Source organism: Leuresthes tenuis, unplaced genomic scaffold (assembly GCF_036924035.1).
Source record: "Leuresthes tenuis unplaced genomic scaffold, fLeuTen1.0.hap1 SCAF_22, whole genome shotgun sequence".
In the NCBI taxonomy this organism is placed as follows: Eukaryota; Metazoa; Chordata; class Actinopteri; order Atheriniformes; family Atherinopsidae; genus Leuresthes; species Leuresthes tenuis.
In genome coordinates, this window is record NW_027325376.1 from 12,087,339 (window position 1) to 12,100,976 (window position 13,638).

General features: G+C 41.4%; 1 protein-coding gene across 4 annotated transcripts in view; it reads right to left on the reverse strand.

The window, feature by feature from the left end:
• kdm6ba (lysine (K)-specific demethylase 6B, a) overlaps nt 1-13,638 on the reverse strand; it is a 94,102-nt gene that overhangs the window by 42,345 nt on the left and 38,119 nt on the right. For 2 of the 4 annotated variants that reach the window (XM_072376090.1, XM_072376087.1), the window contains exon 1: nt 3,826-4,478. The exons of 1 other annotated variant lie outside the window; for it this stretch is intronic. The gene's annotated coding sequence lies outside the window, so the exon portion shown is untranslated. Of the gene's footprint in view, nt 1-3,825; nt 4,480-13,638 lie in introns of those variants that run through there. One more of the 4 variants, XM_072376092.1, reaches the window with a different exon arrangement.

Here is a 13,638-nt window from a genome sequence, read left to right on the forward strand (position 1 = left end):
ACTTTCCTCACCATTTAAAACAACCACCAAAGCTTTCAATACACGTGTAGTGCCCATCACTTCATGAGTGTCATGCTATTTGTCCCACATGACACCAGTGACATCAGAGCTGTACAAGTGCAAGTGGCTGTTAGTTGAATTTTTATAATGTAACAAACATTTGTTTATTTGCATCCGTGTGTCTCAGATTGTTTGTTGAACATGAGCGGTTATTAGTTCAGCTTCAGCCCCCTCACCACAGACACAACCCAGCCACAGCGCCAGTCAGCCAGCCATCCTCCCCTCACCTCCACCCCGGAACCTCCTCTCCTGCCTGTCTGCTCCTCTCCCCCTTTCCACCCTGTTTTTAAACACAAGGCAACCCTCCCCTCCCCCTGTCCTTTTCTCTCTTCTTTCTGCCCCCCTTTTTCTTCTCTAGGCAGCACACTCAATCACCCTCTTCCTCATCATCCCCCCTGCCATCTCAGCCTCCATTCCAATGAATGCACAATCTCCCCCTTCAGTTGTTTTTTTTTGTGAGTGTGTGTGTGTGTGTGTGTGTGTGTGTGTGTGTGTGGGGGGGGGGGGGGGGGGGGGGGGGGGGGTGTTGAGACTGCCCTGGGGCTGAGAAGGAGTATAGAGAGGTGCAGCACATCTGCAGTGGAGCACAGAAGCATGGTGTGGGGGGGTTTGGGTGGCATCCTGATGGCTCTGCAGGAAGTGGCTTGCTGTTGAACACCAAGCAGCAGAATAAACCGTCTTCACAGTTCACATCTCGATATTATGTCTGCAGTGGCAAAGAGGACATGTTCTACAGCTGGGCAGGGTCAGCCCCTCCCCCAACTAATGACTATGCGAAACTGTAGCCTACGGAGAAAAAGAAAAACAGACCTTATGGGAAACATGAAATCTGTCTGGCCACATTATTAGTTGCAACTGTAGCAGATAACTTTTTGACAAACAAAAACAGTACCGTACTCATGCTGTGTGACATTGTATCGTAAATGCACAGAGCAATGGTCAATGCAGAGAGATGAAGGGGAAAAAAACCCCAAAAAAACCTTACAAACGGCACGTGTTCGTGATTGTTTAAACAGATAGTCTTAAGACTCATATTGACATTGAGTTTGCACACGTGTGAGCCTTATGAACGAATAAACACTGAAACATTTGAGGTCAGCTGGATGGTGGTGGTATAACTTTGTCAGAGACCAGAAATCAATTCCTCTGTGAAGAGATTTTCGTTTCAACTTTGGACACTGTAGTTACAGTTTGTGACTTGATTATTTTTTGGGTTTTCCCTGTTCTTTGATGTTACTCACCATTTTGTCAGATTTAAGCAGGAAAACCTACCCGGTTAGGATTAGGAAAAGCAAATGGTTTGGACTAAAGTAAATCTTTCAGAGGCCTGCATGTTTGTCACAAAGAGTGGCGTTAGCCGCCTATTCACCCAAGTTTCAAGTGAATTTAAAGCAAACTTTTGCTTGCATCTTCAAAGAAAATGCATATCAGCTTATTTCTAATAACTGATGAGGAGCGATTAGACCGGGCTGCATAGTGTCGTCAGCATGAGACAGTACAGATAAAGTTGTATATATGGGCTGAAATAAACAAGGCTTCAGGAATTCTGTTCAACTAAATGTGCAGAGATAATCATTTAGTTGGTCTTTAGTTCAGTCTCAGCTTTGCTTTTTCTGTAATAGTGGAGAGCTGATCATGACAAATTCAGTCGTCATCCACATAAACTCTAGAAAAAATGTAAAATCATTTTCCTCAACTCTTTCTAAGGCTAAACTTAACTTTGATGGAAACACAACCATTATATGGGGATATGGGAGAGACCTCAGGCTTTTCTGGCAAAGAGACTTTGCGATTATGCACATTGATGATTTCCAGAAACATGCTTTTGATGTACAGAGGGTGTGTTGTTATATTGTGAGTCTTTGATAAGTTCCTTATTGTATTCTGTTTCTGACATAAAAATGTAAAGACTTAACTAAAAAAAACGACCACCACCACAAAATGACCATTTCTGCCATCTTCAGTAATTCTTTCATAATCCAGCACAATTTTTGCATTTTTCCAGTGCAACACACGTCATACTTGACTTCATCAAGTATAAAAGACATTTATCAAAGAGCAGTCCATCGATTCTACCATATCATAATGCAATATACACTATAAAGCTCTTTCATATTCTGTGGCGATATACTGTGCTCTGTATTCTGCATGGGAAGCAGCCGCGCAGTATAAACAGATTAATGCTGCATTACCGCTGGCTGTGTCATGTATGCAGCGATTCCTAATTGGGCAAGGCTATGTCAGATAGACAGTGCACAGCTATGATGTATTCCAGTCCACAGCAGGCGACCCTGGCTGAACCGTGCCTGGCACGCCACTTTTGGATAATCGCATCTGGACAGGAAGTGATGGAGAAACAAACAAAAAAAAAAGAATCCCCAAACATAAAGAAAAACTGGAAAGCAAGATTTCCGAGAGATGCTCTACTTCCTCTGGTAGTGAACTAATGAAAAAAGAGAAAGGTGGAAACTCCCTGGGGGAAACAGGAAGGGTGGGGGCAACCAATCGAGTAGTGACATGGATTTCGCCTTGTGTGTGCAAATGTGTGCGCGCATGTGCAAGCCGGGCGCTCACGTGTGTGTGTGTGTGTGTGTGTGGGAGCACTGTAGGGATCAGTTTACAGTAGTACGTGTGAGACGTCTTTCTACTGGGGCTTTTATTCTAGGAATGTTTGTATTGGTTCTAACACAAGGGGGACGGACTTAATTAGGACAGGGACCAACACACACGTACACACACAGGCGTGCACGCACAGTCACACACTGACACCAATATTAGCTTCAGGCAGACGCCGGCACAAGTGTTGAGTTTCTCACACACACGCACAGGGAGGGGCATGCACACACAGAGAGCCGGCTCTTATGAGTTCTTTAATATGTCTCACACACACTCACACATTTACAAAACGAGTGCTAACCGCAGACAAGACTACTGAACAAGCCGAAAGCCCCCCTCCGATCACAACACACTGGACAGGAGAGCGCACAGTTTGCTTTACCGGGCTCTCTGCGTTTAACTTATGGTGTGTAAAAGGCTAATGGGAGCCGGTATCTCTGTGTGTGTGCAGCAGATAAACATTCACTTAATGCTTGGGCAATAAAGTCACAAGACTCGTGTTCAGTGCAGTCACCTGCTTATTTAATGAAGGAGAGATAAGGAGAGAAGAGCAATGTGTGTAGAAAAGGAGGATTGAAAGAAGGGATGAGCTGAGGAAATAAAGGGAGATCCTTTTGTTCAAACAGGCATTTAAAATCAGTAGGGAGTGAAGACAGGATGAAAGAAAGGAAAAACAGAAGTATCAAAAAAGTCCTAATTTGTGTTTGGTTTCCAAATAATATTTTTTTCTTTTTATGGAAAGGAGCAGGAGTCACTATGTAATGACTATTGGAGAATAAGAGCTTTCAGTGTCTCCACAAACAGCTGAAACAGAACAAATTTTCTTCCACAAGGTGTCTAAAATGTCTTTAACTGTGTATTTCTGAGTATCCTTAACATGCAAAACTTCGGGTAGCCCCGAGACATAAACATTCAAGCCTGTCCACAAAGACACACACATATACACACACACAGCCCCAGCTGGAGCACACAAGCTCCCTTTGTGCTGCATTCCTCACGCCTTTTAGCCTTAGCTTCAGCCTTTAGCTTAGCTCCTTTCCATCTGCACACGTACACACACACACGCACACAGAGCAACTTTCTGCTTTTGTCTGCAGAGCTGTAGCGGTCAAACAGCTGAGAGGCTTGAGGACAGGTAGCTTGTCTTACCGTGGCCAGGCTCAGGCTGAGCGCACAGGGAGACACGGGCCGGCTTGGTAGGGTAAAATCCAAAAGAGGCTTGTTGATTAGAGCGTCAGCCAGCTCAGCAGATTCCCACAACCTTCCCTTTCCTCTCCTTTCCTTTCCTTTCCTTTCCTTTCCCTGCTGCCTGCCTGCCTGCCTGCCTGCCTTCCGCCTGCGCTCCCAGCTTTGTGTGTGCCTTGTGTTTCCCTTTAAACTGCACGGACAGCCTCCCCCCACCTCCTCAGCACACACTCACTGAGCCAGCACACAAAACACTCACTGCTCCAGAATATGACACTGTTGTCAAAAGCATGCAGGACTCTTGATTTTGTTGTTGTATATATTTTTCTTATTCTACAGCCTGTGAGGAGGAAATGAGGGGGAAAAACACACCAAAATAGAAGTCCTCTTTGTCTCTCTCCTTCTCTCTAAAAAAATAAGTGACTCTCGTTTTTAGATCCTCTTCTCCTCCTCTGCTTCTCTTCCTCACCCTCTCTCAATCTCTCTATATTCTGTCTTGCTTTTTTTTCCCCCCACTCAGTAGTCAAACAAAGAAAGCAAAGGAACAGAGCGAGCGCACACACGCGCACAAACAGACATATACAACACATTCGCTTGCTGCTGCTTTCTCTCCCCCTCTCTCACATACACAAGCCCAACCCCCCAGCCTGCCTCCCTCTGATTCTTTTTTCATTCCCTGCCTTTCTCTAAACAGCACCTCCCCCCTTTCCACCCCCCCATCCCTCCCTCCGCCTGATCTGGCCTTGTTCTCATTCGTCTGCCACCCCTCTCTCCTCCCTCCCTCTGAGTCAAACAGATGGGATTGGAGAGCAGAAGGAGCCTCTGTTCACTCTCTACCTCGATTTCTCCTCTTCATTAGTGTGATGTAAGCCTGATGGAGACTCACGCTTTGACCCATAGTAGGCACATGAATGATTAAAAAAATAAAAATCAATACAGATGCAGATTACAGAGGTTATAAAACTCAGCACCATGTGTTGTCTTGCAGATGTGAAAGTATTACATCAACATCTTCACACCTGACAGATCTGTGAAGCCGGTGATGAAGCTTCAGCATAAAGACCAGCTCACATTACATGTGGTGCGGTGAGAACAATGGCTTCCAGGTTCGGTACCCAGCTCTCGTACAATATGACCACTGGATGACATTTGCCCAATTTTCCTGGATTCACCGAGTTAGTATTAGTGTTTTGATTGAATTTAGTCATCTAATTTCTGTTTCTAATTAAATCATTTCAATTAGATTACATGATTGCTATTCTGCTGTTTTTACTCTGTGAGCTCTGTCCACTTCCTGTTTTTTTTTTTAGCCTTTCAAAGATCATTTCAGTTTGTCAAAACTTGACATATTTTTCTCTGTCATATACATCAATACGACTGCATTATGCACAATCAAAGCCATTTCTGTGATGGGTAAAACAGCTACATTGCTACAGTCATAACTGGCAAGAAACTGGCAGTAAGATGACCAGGCTAGTTGTAACCACACCAAAAAGTTTAGTTAGATCTTATTTGAAGGTAAAACTCAGAAGCACCTTTCACACATACACTGCTTTCCACTAATTCGCTTTGAAGCAGCAATCTGACCAGGGCAACCATTCAGAGGAATTCAACAACAATTAGCTGTTGCCTCCAGCCAAAAAAAATGATTGAAATATGTTCTTAAGACTTTTAACCTTCTGCTCTCTGTCTAACCCTACGTATATCACTTTTTCAACTGCTCCCATCCGCAGCTGTTTTAACACAATGCTGTTTTTATGAGAAAACTAACTCTTAAAGGCCTTAGAGAGAGCAGCAGCAATGAAAATGACTTCAGGTGAACTTAAGAAAAAAAAATTAAAATTCAAAAGAAAATATATATATTTTTTTCTTGAGTTGACACCAGCTTCGCTGCTATTATTGTGTATGATTAAACCCTCATGTTCAAATACTTCAAGAGGCATAAACTTAAAAAGGAAAAAAGTGATATTTTCACCTGTTTCCATCCACCGTTGCTATATTTTACACAACCATGGGGTGCTTAGCTCCACAGGCAAGTCTGAATGAAGCATGAGAAGTATGAACAGAAAGATGACCAAAGTCTGAGTGCCATCGCTTCAACGGAATGATGAAGATGTGATGTCACAGCTGGTTTGAAAACTTCTAATCTGAGAATTCTCAAATAGACTGTAGACATTTTGGTCCATTTGAAGCAGGAAATGGCCATTTTTGTACAAGAGAATGGAGCTGGAGAGTGACACTTTAAAAAGGTGACTGTACTAATATCTACTTGCTAATGAAATAATCTTTAGTAGTAGCACCACCACCACGCTAACAGAAAAGAGAATAAGCTGAGAACACCATAACAATTTGCTAGTCAGGTTTAGGAAAACATCAAGAGCAGTACATTTCTTACTTGTGTGCCAAGCATCAGTGCTATTTTCTTGGTTACCATGGTGACAGGCTCTATGATTATGATGCTACCAGCAGAAAAAGATGTTGCTGTGGTCTCTGGCATATTTTGGATAGCGAGGAAATTCTAGAGGAATGTTGAATGACGCGGGAAACATAATGACACGAAAGAACTATTCTGGTACAACGGGACTTCGGAAATTGGACTGAGTCATCCACATAAGATAAATTGGGGGAAAAAAGCCTCTGAGGATGAAAGTCATTGCATCATCGATTCTTCCAGTTTTATTGCTTTTTTGTTTAGGAAACCACTAGATAACAGTGGAAATAAAAATGAGCGAGTCAGACAACAACCAAACTTATTGAAAAAAAACTTACATTTAGAAAGTCTAACAAAGAATCATTTGGGCAGCTTTATTTCAGGTATGTGCCCTTTAATAAATTAGTTGGTGTGATCTGTACTGAACCCACAGCTGGTAATGCAGCTATGTTAAGATAAGCTCAGGTTGGGAGAAAGAACTAAGTAGCATGCTGGCATGTTGCTAGACATATACTCAAGACAATTGGGCACATACACACATAACACATCCTTTCTGAGCACCGGCCACGTGCAGGAAGATGAAATTCCAGAATGGGGAGAGAGAGAAAGTACAGTCGGAAAGCTGGGAGAGAGGAAGTGGGGTGACAGGGTGGGTGGGTTTGGTTGACGGTATGGAAACTGCAGCATGCTCACTGAAAAAAGAAAAACATACAACTGCACACTCTGACCAGGGTATAGGATAAAGGAAACGTAAGCTCCATTAGTGCACCCTCTGACTCTGCCTACCTGTCTCTATAAAGAAGCAGGGAGACAGATCCAGACTGCATTGGATTGGAAAAGAAAGACTATCAAGACAAGCACTGAATGCAAAATATCACAAGATCAGCAGCTGAACATGTGGCAGTGGCTCAGTTTCATCTTCTGGTGGATCACTGCTACTGATGCACATGCAGAGATGCAGATGTTGCAGTCTACATATGTGCTGATAATTATTTATTTAGCAAATTTTCATCAGAATAGTTGCAGTGGAAACTTAGAATGTAGACGGGTATTACAGTCCATAATAACTGCTTATAAATTCAATTGAATTAATCAATCTCTTGAATTGCGAAAATGAATAAATCAGTCATTTTGCAGTTTTTAAACTTGTTGTGGAAACAGTTGGTAGCTAACATGTGCCAGTGGTTGTCATCTGGTAATTGTGTTTTTTAATCAAGAGTAAATACACTTTAACCCCAGAATAAACTGTATCCACACATTTTTCATCCTCAATAGAAGTAAAAAGCAATTTTTCGTAATTTTATGCTTGCTGTATTACTGAATTATTTAATAGCATAGGCTCATTTAACAGATTAAGACCCGATGCACTCACGAAACAACTGGCGTATTTGTAATGGTAATAATAAAAACAATAACCTATGAACACTTTTGGTTCATTTCAGGCTTCTGCTAATCAATGAAACTTTAATTAAAAAACATTTTGTCCAGATGGTCGAGATGGTTTGAATGTAAACTCATTAGAGACTCATTTTACTTAATCCAAGTTCTTTGTGTTAACCTTACACTTTGGTTTTGAGCATCTTGACCTCTGAAGCTCAGTTACATGAGAAATATTTGCCCCCAAAAAATAGGACACTGCAACAGACCACTATGTCATCAGTTGTTACGACTCCATTTACATAAAAAACATATTTGATACCCCTTTACACTAAAATCAGTGTGTCGATGAATGTTCTTTGTACCATCAGTATGGTACACTGTCTAATACAAGTTGATGAAATCTTTTCCCATTGCCGGGAGAAACACGTTAACCAGCAAATGCAGAAGCTGTAACTGAACAACTACAACAGGAAGGATGGTACGACAATGACCTTTCAACTGTTTTGGTTTTAGGCATTCTTAAGAGGTTTTCTGCAGAAAGTTAAATAAATTGGAGAAAAAAACCCATCTTCAATACCAGGGAATGCTGGTTTGTATGATGAGTGCAAACAAATTTGTTGTAATTAGACACATCCCGCTTAGGATGGACGCCTTTAGACACTTCTGAGTGAACTTCATGTTCTTCACGCACATGCAAAACAGAGGAATAGGGCTGACTTTCAGGGGCAAAGTGTGAAAAGAGATTGGGCCTAATACACATGAGAAACCTAAATATTGTATCATACTGGGATACAGCAAAGGATCTTATAACTACTTGACACTTCTGCGTGAGAAGAGCAAAAATGGCTAGCATGTGCGGTTTGGTGTAGCCAACTAACAGTGAATGGTTATGAAAGGGAAGCATATCACTGCAGTTAACCTACCTTTACTGCTTTATTACTGCCCGTTAAGCAGTGAGCTGTAAACCAACTGAAACCAAGCTGTGCTTCCTCTAAGGAGGGCGTTTGTCCCAAATAAACTTCACCCAAAATTCAGACAAGGACTTCCTCTCTGAAGCACCACTAGGCAATAACTTCTTTCTCCAAGTGAGGTTTCAGCTCAAACTCCAAACACCAGCCTATAGGTAATTTCTTTATATTAAATTTCTACCGTACTACCTGGGGTTATAGATATACTGTCATCAAGCATTGAAAAAGAACAAATTAATCAGTACAAAGAATAAAACTTTAAATTATACAAAGACTAAGAAAAAATGTGTTTTAATTATTCGTTTTACATTTACAGGATCTTTACACCTTCACGATGTCTAGCAATTGTTCTGTCATTTTCAACAGGTAATGACTGATTACAGCTGAAAATCTGAGTGCCTGTATGTATAATATGTTTCATGGCTAAATTAAACCTAATGCCAAGAGACTTGTATGTTTAAATGAGTGAAAAAGTGAATGAAGGGAAGTGGAACAAGTCGAGCCAGTGGCACAGGATAAGGTGTGGAGGAGGAGACCGAGATGGACGAAGGAGAAAAGGCCAGTCAACATGGTGGCATGTTACATAATTCTCTATCTGTATTGATTTATTGCTGGACAGATTTGGCCTCTGGCCAATATGAAGCAGCATTTATAATATTTAATCCTAGACAGAGAGAAAGACTCAGACAGTGAGAGAAGATAGATGGCAACTGACAGAGGACATTGAACAACAGAGAAATAGAAGTACAAGTGGAGAAAGAGTGAGTAATAGCTGGGAATTTTGGGCTGCAGCCAAAATGACATGAATAAAGAGAGCAAAGAGAAAGGAAGCAGCGTCAGATAATGAGAAGAGACGGAGGGAAACAAAGCGTTTAAGAAAGCATTTAATCGAGCGAGATGAAAACAGCCTAGATGTGGGGCGAAATAAGTAAATGTGAGCCAGGATGGGGAGACACTGGCAGATCGAGGGAAAGGCACTGCAGGTTATCGTTGTTGCTGAAATCAGTGTAGTTATATAAGGGCCTGCGGTACAGGGCAGAGCAGCCTGTCACACTGGATCTGCAGGACAGACTGGGTTTACAGTGCAAACAACTCTTCAGTCAGAACAGAAAGTGCCTGTGGACGCATATGGAGGTTATATAGTTTAATAGTTTGAATGGGTTTGGAAACTGTCTCGAGTGAATAAATCTGGTACCCCATTTTATGTTTTAGGTGTTTGTCAGATCAACATCTAAACATCTTTTCTACTCACACCCATACATGGTTGGAATTAGGGAATACGGGCTTCATCTGACAGCATTTGTAATTCTGTAACACAGCATGCACCTTTCATGCACTCACCGACCATCTGAAAATCAGGAAGAAAGCTTGGATTGAACTTAGTCTCTTTGTATGTTTCATACACATCTTTAACGTATGGGATCAGCAGTGCCTCACATCAGCCGCAGGGATTGAGATGCACATTTTTTCCTCTTCCAGTCCAATACCTCAACCAGGACAAAGAATGAGCACAGGTGGAGCCGCACACACCCTGTTCCCCAAGATTCTTTCACTCCTGCTGAACTCCTTCATCCAGGAGTAACAGGCCCTCTTCTTTCTCCTCCATCTTTCACCCTTTGGCACTTCCTCCTTTTTGTTACATCTCTCTTTCACTTGCTCCTTTGCCATCACTAGATGAACAAGAGACAGATGAGGGGAAGGAAGTAAAGATAAAGGCACAAAACCAGATTGATGGGCTGAATGAGGCACATGGAGGAAGAAGATAGGCTAGAAGGTGGAGGAGAGAACAAGCAGGGAGAGGGAAACAGGCTGCTGGAACAGGCTTTCCTTGTATTTCTGTAAATAATTAACTTTATTCCCCCTCTCTCACTCCTTTTAAAAGATATATTCAACTGAGAGGTGCGGGTGAGCTGATTAATTGCCAATTAATGTTTAACGAGGTACAGCTGTGTTCAATTAATACTGGTTTAGGGCCCATCTCCTCAGACACCCCCCTCCCTTTTTATATCCATCAAATATCATATCCTCTCTTTCTCTTCTGCGCTTGATTCCTCACAACTGCCAATCTGATTGAAGAGGACTTGTTCATATGCTCGTATTGCGATGAGGAATATTTCAAGGAGTTGAGTTTGAACACTGAAAATTATATTGAGGTAGTTTTTGATAAGTGATTTATTTTTTCTCTCAAAAATATATACAGATGCAAATGTGCCAGAACAAGCAGGAACACGTGGACAATCACCCATAGCACCGTCCTGTATGGAGACAGATGCACATGTCTCTGCGGATGTTGGACAAGGGTTTGAGTCTCACAGGAATTCTTGCCTTCTTGCTTACTGAAGACAAGTAAAACTGACAAGTTGTGGTTTTGCAGAATGCTATGTGACACATATCATCTTTGTCTGGATCAGCAACTTCCTGAATACTCAGCTGGTTGCTTTTCAAACTCAGACACCAAAAGATGTCAGGATGTCAGTCTCGAGTCTTTTTTTTGTCAAGCAAAGCTATGGAAAAAAAAGGTTTATATTTTCCAGACGTGCGAGTGAGACGTCAACTGTCAGTCTGACCAAAGAAATTTGCAAATACATGTGTACTTGGCATTTTGGGTGCTACAAAGTAATCAGTGTGGTTTGGCCCAACATGTCCAGGAAAACTGATCAGTTGTGAGAGATTCCTTGCAGTTTTTAAGATTTAAAGAGTAGGGGACACTGTGTCAATACATAAAGAGTTTCAGCTACAACTATGAGTCAAAAATGTGACGAAACAATATTTCTGTAGTTTAATCAATACAGGTGGAATAAAGGCTCATCTGTCAGGTGGCTTCATACTTGTTGCATGCCATGTTAAGAACGTAATGAGGCATACGCACTGGCTGCATGATGTGGATATTCAGCAACTTTCATGGCTTTACTTTTCTAGTCATACATACATAGTTGTGTTAAATGACAGCAAGCTGTATCCTAACAAAGATTGTGGCGAGAATACGCATTTACAGCTTTTACAAAGCAGTTCAGCAAAGCACACGTGACACATATGCCTCACTGCTGGCCTCATGCATGCTTTATACACACAGTCACAACCTCCGAGTAAAGAGCTTTGAAAACCCAACAGAACTTTGTTAGGTACTGTACATGATTAACATGATAAACCAGTACATGTGCTTCACTATCCGAGTAGACAAGGTGTGCTAAGACAGCAAACTACGGACACATTAACTACTTTCTCCCATGTACTGCAGCCCTCAAAGTTTCGAGACTTTTTCCGGAAACAAACCAAATGTCTGCTAAATTATCTCCGGACTGCTTGCATTGAATATTCAGCCAGCTACCACGGTCTGTGATAATTGAGACCATATGTAAATACAGCAGCAAATCGTATGGATTATTTACAGTGAGTATGTGTGCTGATAAAAATGATTGCTTCATCATCTTGACTTACATTTCGTTCTACTCACTAATTTAAATATGTGTAGCACTGATATCATCACAAAACAATGATCACTGTACAGAGGAAGGGAACATCAGTTGCCATTGTTGACATACTGCACACAAAGAACAGTGTGTTCTTTGTACTGTGTACATTTTGAATCATAACTTGTGCACTGTACCCAGGACCAACTCCAGAGTATTTCCAGGAGAGGGAGCGCATTTCTGTGCGTTAACAGTATCAGTGGATACATTTGCTTTAATTTTATACTGTTCCCTTTATCTTTTTACTTGTGCCTTCTAATTTTTTTTATCTGCATGTGTGTATGGTTATTGCATGAAAACAACACAGTAAATTCCTTGTATGCGCAAATGTACGTGACAAAGAAAATTTGTATTCTTTGGAAATTCTCCAGCTTCCCTTAATGTGTGAAAATGTCTGTGCTCATTTCACAATTAACCTTACTTTTCACACAATATGGAATAAATATGTGTTTACATTGACCAAATAAATTAAATGCTACCCCCACACACTTCAAAAAGTTAAATTAACCTTCTACCCTTTTTCTTGGATTAAAACTCTGCTGCTCTTTAAAGGCAGTTTTATGAAAAATCCAGCTATGCTGTCTGCCAACACCGAATATGTAGGCCGTCTTTCATCTGATGCATCAAATCATAATGTCATAGCTATGAAATGATCAACTATAAATTGGATTTAAAAACCATAACCACGATACAGTGCTTGTATTTTTGTCCTAAGAAAAAAATAAAAATCTAAAACTAGATAATGATGACAGCTTTGTTTCTTCTGAGCAACATCCAGGCTTTGGATGGCACCTTTGTTAAATGCTGGCATGATTGTAGTCACTGTGTTTGGTATAGCGTATATGAGTATGCGATGTGCAGTTTAATGAATCCATCATACAACAGTATGATATATCCAAACTGTGATATATATATATCCAAATATGTGTCAAACTGTTGCATCATCAATTTCATTAGAAGTTAACACAAAAAAAGTCCCAGTATAAAGTGTAGCTTTAAAGATGCAGCACCATATGACACGAATTTCATCAGTGAGCACAAGCAGGAGTGTGTCGCAATATAACATGAATTCAGCACATAGCGGTGGTGAACTCACTGACACCAGGACATTTAAAATCTCTAGCATGCCTCCATTTGCCCTTATCCCTCTGTGAGCAAAGACCCACAGGGCTCGCAGGTTTGACAGCTTTTTTCTTTTTTATCCCTCACATCCTCCTTTTCTTCATCTTATCTCATCTCTTTCTTCTCTCATCTTCATTCATCTGGTTCATCATCTGCTTGGAGCCTCTCCCTCCCTCACTTTCCCACTCACTGCGTGTATCTCTGTTCAGGAGCGACATCAACAAGGCTCAGCTCATATTTTCAAAATTTGTGTGTAGAATGCGATCATTGCGCAGCCTGTCTGACCTGACAGATGCATGTCCATTACACACACACACACACACACACACACACACACACACACACACACACACACACACACACACACACACACACACACACACACACACATATAACAGTAGAAGAG